Below are 8979 nucleotides of genomic sequence, written 5' to 3' on the forward strand. Positions count from 1 at the left end.
CTTGCACCGCCCGGGCGAAGTCTTCTTGATCGTTTTGTAAATTGGGCGAGTAACCACGATCGCTTAGCTACAATCGAGTACCATTTACAATACGATAAAACATGAGGCCACTCGAACGTTTAGCACACTAAATTTAAACAACGTAAGTTTAAATGATCATCTAGACAACTACAATGTTGTGAGGCATGATTGTCTAGTCAATTGAATAACAAACGCCAAGTAACAGTTGAAAGAACTCTTATCAAAGAGAACCCATGAGTGGAAGCACGATCGATCCAAATCCATTGTGACATAATTACAAGCATTTACAAACATATAAACCAGTTATACATCTACTAACAAATTACGACATGCTTTAGTGAATAATAATAAAAGGGACGAGACACATACCTTTGAAGAACTTTTCTTTCACGGACCTTTCGATCTCGTGAAGACTTGGACCAACAACCTCTCGCTGTCACTACGATCGTCTACCTAATCTTCTGGTAAATCACAAACAATATTCTCCTCGAACAAGTAGCCTCTCGAATACCACCACTCAGTAACCTTAGTATTCTCAGAGAGAGAATCTAGGAGGTGTGGGCTCTATCATGAATTTCGTAGAGGGTTAGAGGAAACTACGATCGCACTATACGACCAAGCAAGTGGGTGAAATGAACTGTCTATCGTATAAACTTGTGTGCTTAATCATTTAGTAAAACTCAGCAGGTACACGATCGTTTAGAAAAATAGGTTTGATCATTTACACGATCGTTTAGTGAATCTTGCTTGCCACTCGATCATTTAGTAAAAAGCTACACAATCGTTTAGAGAATGGTGCATGTACACGATCGTTTAGACAAACACTTGAAAGTTGTCATGCAGTCTCTCGTGAGCTAAATGATTAGCAGTGTACTTAATGAAGCGATCCTTTAAAAAATGAAAACATTTTTCATTTTATCCTTCAGTTATGAAAATTGAATACAACCTCCAACTTTCACATACGGTTAAAGGAGAAACCACCCATAATTATCTCATAATTGTTTTAATTATAAATAAATATAATAACTAACTTATCATATTATATTTATAACCTATAGTTTTAATATCACGTCATATGTAATATTTAAACCATTGTCTTTTTCTCCTTTACTTGATATAAATCATATTTATATCAAATTCCTCCAATTAATGTATCTCATACATCATGTCAACTATATCACATATAATTGAACTAGTTTAATCATATCATATATAATCAAACTCCCTCTTGTCGATTTGAACACTTCAAACTGACCCAAAAACTGATTCTCAACTTGAATCCATTGAGCTACGAAGGGGACCTTATGGACCTATAGCTTGAATCTCCAACGGTACGTGAATAGCTGACTAAACTCTTTAATCACAAGATCCACCATCCGTTAACTATCGGGCACTCCACTAAAGACCGATAGTTGTACTCTTCTCACTACAGATATTTCTATATTCATCGGATATAACCAATCAATAGTACGATAACCCTTCATAGATGGTCGTAAGTTCAGTTGGGCCAATTTATCGTTTTGCCCCTGTAGTTACATCTAACTTCTTAAGTACCATTGATCCCTCTAATGAACAATACATCATACTCTTACTATGAGTAGACACCTCTCGAGCCTTAAGAAGGTGTATGGCGCCACATCATTCAAGTCTCGGAATCAACCCTTAAGGGAACAATCTATCTACTTACCCCTACTTTGGGGAAGGAGTGAATTTCATCTTATGTAACTGAGTTCCCAGCTCCCGAATCAGACAAATCCCCAAAGTGGTAGGTTTGAGTCGGCAATCTGGCCACTCGCACCCATGCAAATCAAAGGACCACCCTCATAGGCAGGAGTTCTCAACTCACTTAAGATTAAGGTCATGTTACTTATGATCATCCTAGTGAAATGAAAGTCTCTGTCATGAACGGCATTATATAACGAGACTAAACACTTCATGGTTCAGTCTTATACAAACTTCTCTGTATAGGACACTCCCGCTCGCACGTCACAACACTTGTAACTATCTACAAAGCGAGTCATATCCGTAGTGTCACCAGGATAAGGTTTCCCTCCTATATCCATATACTACAGACCATTTATGTTATCACTTAGGACATGATCCACTTGTATGTCTCCACATACATGTTTAACTTATAACGACAACCAGGTATCTTAGTTTATTGATTTGTGATAAATGCAGATAAAATATCTCATATTTCATAGACAACAGTGAAGAAAATATCTCATATTATTACATCACAAGCGTTTGTTCATACAAGTATTTACAAACTACAGAACCCTATGAGATTTAGGGCATCAACCCCAACAATCATTGGAGTAAAATAGACATTAGACCCAACCATTATTACGAACAACCTGTGAAGAGTCGACTTACTAATTATGGTTAAATCATGTGGATATAATATATCTACAGTGAGGAGAGTGCAATTATGAGCTTTAGTGGAATGACCCATTAGTTAACGAATGGGGATTAATTCGGTGTAAAGAGTTTAGCCAATTAATCTCATATCGTTGGAGCCTATGATCTGTAGGTCCACGAGGTCCCTTTACTAGCTCGTAAATGGATTAGCTTTAGAGTAGCGTGATAAGTTAATTTGAAATGTTGAAATAAGAATTAAGGGAATTAGTAATTATATGTGTTATAATTAGGCGTTTTAGAATTAAACGAAATTGGAGAATTAATTAATAATTAAATATGATTTAAATATTAAATTCATGAATAGGGATTCATGAATGTAGAATTTGTGTAAAATTAATTTAATATTCGATATTAAATTAATTAGAATTAATTAAATTGTTTAATTAATTATTTATTATAAATTTTATAAGAAAATTAATTTTGTAAAATTAATAAAAGTTTTCAATTTTGAAATTCAAATTGATTTTGGAAATACAATTTGTAAATTAGAAAAATCGGAAAAAACACATAATTGGAAATGTTGGATTTCTCCACTATCATGAAGTTGCTCACACATAATCCACTTGAATCTTAATTCACTCTTCAAGCATGAGCTGCACCTCATGCAGTCTTCTTCTATGCATGAATGTCCTGCAATAAATAGAGAAGATGGAAGTGAAAATCGGGTATGCAAACTATTAGAACTTGCTGAAGTTTTGTTGAAAACTTGTAAGGTTGAAGAAGGGTTCTTCAAGTTGCATCAGTGGTGTTCTTTTCCAAATTTCCTTCATTCAAACTTATTTTGAGTCCCACAACTCAATCTAAAGCTCCAAGAGAATAGTAGGGAAGATCTTGAAGTGGTTTACGAGAAGAATTGGAGAAGATTTGCAGCTGAATTCGAGTTTCAAGAGATTCTACAAAGGTATGACTTGAAACCCTCTTATTATTGTATGAGCATGTTTTATTTACAACCAAAATTAATGAATTAGAATTCTTATTGATCCTTGTTGCTTCCACTGCATGCTGATATAGTCCTTCACTACAAGCATAAAAGAGACCATATTGGGAAGGTATAGATCTATAAAGCCTTGTTAGTAGCAAAGGGTTATACCCACGTTGAAGGGGTGGACTATGAAGAAACCTTCTCACCTATTGCTATGATTAAACCAATAAGGATAATATTGTCCATTGCCACTTTTTATTATTATGAAATTTGGCAAATGGATGTCAAGACTGCCTTTCTAAATGGTAATCTTGAAGAGAGTATTTATATGGTCCAACAAGAAGGGTTCACTAAACAGGGTAAGATGCAAAATGTTTGCAAGCTGAAGATATCTATTTATGGATTGAAACAAGTGTCCATGTCCTGGAATATAAGATTTGATACTACGATCAAAACTTATGGCTTTGAACAAAATGTTGATGAATTGTGTGTATACAAAAGGATCAACTTCACTGTAGCATTTCTAGTTTTGTATGTAGATGTTATCCTACTTATTAGGAATAATGTAGGATACATAACTAATATAAAAAATAGGCTACCAACCATTTTCAAATGAAAGATCTGGGAGAGGCGCAGTATGTTCTTGGGATTCAAATAGTTCGAAACCAAAAGAACATAATGCTAGTTATGTCTCAAACATCTTATATAGACAAGGTCTTGTCTAGGTTTAAGATGCAGGATTCCAAAAGAGGTATTTTACCTTTTAGGAATGGAATACATTTGTCAAAAGAACAATGTCCTAAGTGTTGGGATTGGAGTTCTAATTCTCCCGGAGTCTCGTAGTTTGTAAATTATGCACATTGTTATGAATAAAATAAGAGTTATTTTATTTGGCATTTACTCATACCCAATAAACAAAGCTCCATGGTTATTGTATGAAAACTTAAGCATGTATGTGAGATATACAAGAGGATCATGCCTTAAGTGATAACTTAAATAGGACTATAGTGTAAGGATTGAGGAGGGATACTTGATCCTTGTGACACTACGGATATGGCCCGTTTTGTAGAGGTTTCCAAGTATTGTGAACTACTACAGGTGGTAGTTCCTGACCATTCATGTTGAGACATGCGAGCGGGGTTGTCCTATCTAAAAATTTTGTATAAGATCGGACCACGAGATGATTCGTCTCTGTATATAACGCCATTGATACTTGAGACTTACATCTCACCTAAACGACCATAAGTGACATGACCTCAATCCTGAGTGTTTTGGGAACTCCTGCCTTTAAGGGCAGTTCTTTGATTAGTATGGGTAAGAGTGGTGAGATTGCCAACTCAACATGCCTACCTTTTTGGGGACTTGTCTGATTTGGGAGCTGGGAACTCAGTTACATAAGATGGAATTCACTTCTTCCCCGAAGCAAGGGTAAGTAGATAGATTTCTTCCTTAAGGGCTAATTCTGGGTCTTGAACATAGTGGCCACAGCTTCTCTTTGGAAGAGAGGACTCAATCATAGTAGGACTATGACTTATGTTCATTAGAGCGATCAGTGGTACTTAAGGAGTTAGATATAACTACAGAGGCATAACGGTTATTGGCCCAGCTGTACTTACGAGCGATCTGTGAAGGGTTATTGATGCGTTATTTTATGAGGTGGAATTATGGATGAAATGCGGTGATGGAATTGCGCTAAGCACTCAAGTTTTCTAAGTGGAATCCAAGTGTAAACCCCATTGAGTTTCCTGGTAAGTCCAGGGTCGAAATCAGGGACTTGAAAAAACAATATGTGGTGGTAATTTTCAGAAGACTTTGCGGTAACCAAATAAATCAAGTGGTTGTTGGGAATGTTGTTGTGGTAATAAAAATAAATAAATGCGGCGGAATTCGAAAAGAGTTGACAAACGGAAGATGCGATAAGTATGCGGTGAATGGGTTGAGAAGGGTTTCGACTAACATTTCCTAGGATGCGTTCATGCTTTGCGATCATGCAACACATATACAATAGTAAACCATCTCTCGATGTGAATGTTATGGATTCTAATGCTAGAACGCATGCGATATATGCGTTAAGTCTATAAGACCTACACATTCTTATTTATGCGATGACAAAATGACACACACACAAATAAGGCGACCACATAATATCATACTTATCTCTAGGGTGCATGCGATGCACGTTGGCAGACAAAGCTTATCTCTAAGTCCCTATCTCTTGTTTATGCAGTTCTAATCTTGCTCTCTCGAGTCTAGATTCTAACTTAGCTATCTCAAGTCTTAGGTTCTTTCTTTAGACTCTCTCTCAAGTAGCTCTAAAGGGATGTTTGGCACAGCATAAAACAAGATAACCACAAGCAATAAACATCCTAGGTCATGTTAGCTTAGTTCTTCTCAACCCATTCGACAAATTTAACTACTCATGCATGCTAAGAGAGTGAACAGATGTAGAATAAGAACTTCCATTATATAAATATGAAGATAAGGTACAAAATAACAATGCAAGAAGAGAATAAAGAGCCTAGTAGCAATCTCTTGCTTCCAAGGATTTTACACTGTCTTTTATACTCGTGTTCAAAAGATAATCTCGCTCTCGCGAAAGTCAACCCGCTCTCTGCTTCTACGCCTCCGGGTTCTCTCTCGAGTTTCCCTGAGCGATCTTTCAGCGTCTCTACTCTTCCCTTGCTCCGCCTTAAAATAAAAAGGAAACTATGAACACAGCTAAAGCTCTTAAATTGGTGAATAGGTGAACCCTTTTTCTGAAGGATGCCTTTGGAATTTATAGAGCTTCAGGGTGAAGAGCGGCTTCTCTCTTTTGATTGCACAGCTGGGATGGCTTTAATTCCCTGACTGATGCACCGGATATTTGTCACCGAAAAGCTGAATGTACTTGTTATCGTTAGCGGCTGTCAACTTAATTCGGATTCAACCGTCATCAGCTTTCTGTCCCATCGAGATTAATTATGCCTTTCACCCAGATGCGTCCACCAAGTTGCACCGGCTCTATGCGGAAATCTTTCTTGAGTAGATGTGTGTGAACACAAATCACCGCAAAGCCTTGTGGTGATGCAGCGCTCGACCAATGATTTCTTGTGATCGCTCTTTCTGCCTTGCGTCAACGCATATTCTGCATAAAAATACAAAAATCAACTGTTCTATGCGATGAACGAATTCGACCGTAATGTTATAAACTTAATGCTTTTGGACGCAATCTAACATATTTTATCAAGGCAAACCAGTATTGTTTAAGAACTTAGCACTGTAATAACGTACATTTCTACCCGTTATCACACCCTCAAATTGAAACAATGCTTGTCCTCAGGCATAAGCTAAAGATTTTCTTTAGCAAGTCGACAGTAAATCTCTTTTCCTAGATTTCTCAAGGATACTTCATTCAAATCCTATATACCAAAATTTGCTTAAGTCTTATTCAAGTCTCCTCTTAAAATATATCTAAGACCTAGGGACAGCAAGCTTAATCTTCAAAAGGACTTTACTCGATTCCGGGACATCGCATGATTTATTTCAAAAAAGAAAACGTTTCCACCGGGGTGTCAAATGATTTTTTTTTTATCCTTGCATTTCTTGACATTATTATTTTTTTTCTAACCTTGCGTTGTTCTAAGTGCCTTGCCTTCATTTTGGATTGCTCCCACGTGTGTCATGCGGACATCCAACTACGAGCAATGCGCTCTTTCTTGGGCTAAACTCATACCTACTTGGCAGCGGAGTTTCGGTCATTGTATTTATGCATTGATCCTGGCAACTTACTTTCGTTTTCACTTGCCCCCACGTGTTTCGTGCGAACATCCAACTACGGGTAAGTGCCCTTCACAACTTAACTCTTATCAACATGGGTTTCCCATTGCATTGACAGTGGAGTTGTTATTAAAATATTTTTTTTTTTAGAATAAAAATAGCAAGGTCGAAAATAAATTCCTCACCCCCAAATTTAAAATGCAGCAATGTCCTCATTGCCAAAAGATTGAAAGAAGTCATGCGATGTTCTTTGAAGGCTTCGTAAAGAGAGTTTGAAAGAAAGCTAGCAAACCCCTAACTTCTAGAAATATTTCATGAGGTGACTATCTTAAGATTAATTTGACTCTAGCATATACAAAAGAAATAGAAGCATGTTTTTCATCATTGAAATCATAATTGGCAAAGAGACAACATGCGGTAACTTACTAAATTTATCCATGTCAAATGATTGCAGTAATCAAAGAGGATGCAGTGATAAAACTTTTATAACTAAAATGCGATGCGATAGTGCAAAATTTAAAATAAAGTTAAAGAAGAATACAACCCCCAAATTTGCGTTGTCGCCCGCATTGTGTATTGATGCATCCTTCTTTGCGGCGATCTATCTTCTTTGGATTGCAGTGACGGAATAAGACAAGTTGCTTCTTCATGTAACAACTCCGCAATCCTGCGCCTCGATCGTTGCAAGAAAGACAGAGAGAGGATCAAATAAGATAAACAAAATAAATGCCTTTTTTTTTTAGAGAATAAGAATAGATAAAAAGCTGAAAAGATATAATATAATGAAAATTCAGAGTAGTAAAGAAAAGTTGAAGATTCCATGATTCCAAAACTTGCGTCCCTGATGAATTTCGATCATCTGATAACTCAGGGACCACCTACTTTCTTCTTTATTCAAAGTTTCTCAGTTCCACATACTCGACTTAGCGATGCCAGCCTTCTCCGTGATATGCATTTACTCGCTGCCCATTAACTTTGAATATGTTAGTTCCGTCATCATTTGATAATTCAACCGCGCCATGCGAAAATACCTGTCTAACTATGAATGGTCCGGACCAACGTGACTTTAATTTTCTAGGGAAGAGCCGTAAACGTGAGTTGAATAGTAAGACCCTCTGCCCGACTTGGAGGTTCTTACCGCATATGTGTTTGTCGTGCCAGTGCTTTATGTGCTCTTTGTAAATCTTTGTGTTCTCATATTCGTTAATTCTCCATTCTTCTAGATCGACCAGTTGAAGTTTTCTTGCTTCTCCTGCTTTCTTCAAATCAAAATTAGTTTCTTCACCGCCCACAATGCCTTGTATTCCAGCTCCAGAGGTAAATGACATGCCTTATCAAATACCAATGCATACGAGGACCTACCTATGGGTGTTTTAAATGCAATCTGGTATGCCCACAATGCATCGTCGAGCTTTGTTGCCCAATCTTTTCGCGAAGGCCTTATTAGGGTATGCGGTGGCCACCTTGTGGAAAATGTTATATTTGCGCAGCAACTCCTTGATAGTATGATTGACAAAGTGAGACCCCTCATCACTTATTATGGCACGTGGAGTGCCAAAACAAGTTAAGATGTTTTTCTTCAGGAATTGAGAGACTATTGCCACATCGCTTGCGGCACATGCCACTGCCTCTACCCACTTGGATACATAGTCGACGGCTAATAAAATATAATGTTTACCATTCGAGGGAGGGAATGGTCCCATGAAGTCGATACCCCATACGTCGAACAACTCAAGCTCCAAGATGATGTTCATCGGCATTGCATGTTTCCATGAAATGTTACCGGTGCGTTGGCACCGATCGCACTTCATCACGTAATCAGTTGCATCCTTAAACAGTGTTGGCCAAAAAAATCTACT

Source organism: Benincasa hispida, chromosome 8 (genome assembly GCF_009727055.1).
Source record: "Benincasa hispida cultivar B227 chromosome 8, ASM972705v1, whole genome shotgun sequence".
Classification (NCBI taxonomy): Eukaryota; Viridiplantae; Streptophyta; class Magnoliopsida; order Cucurbitales; family Cucurbitaceae; genus Benincasa; species Benincasa hispida.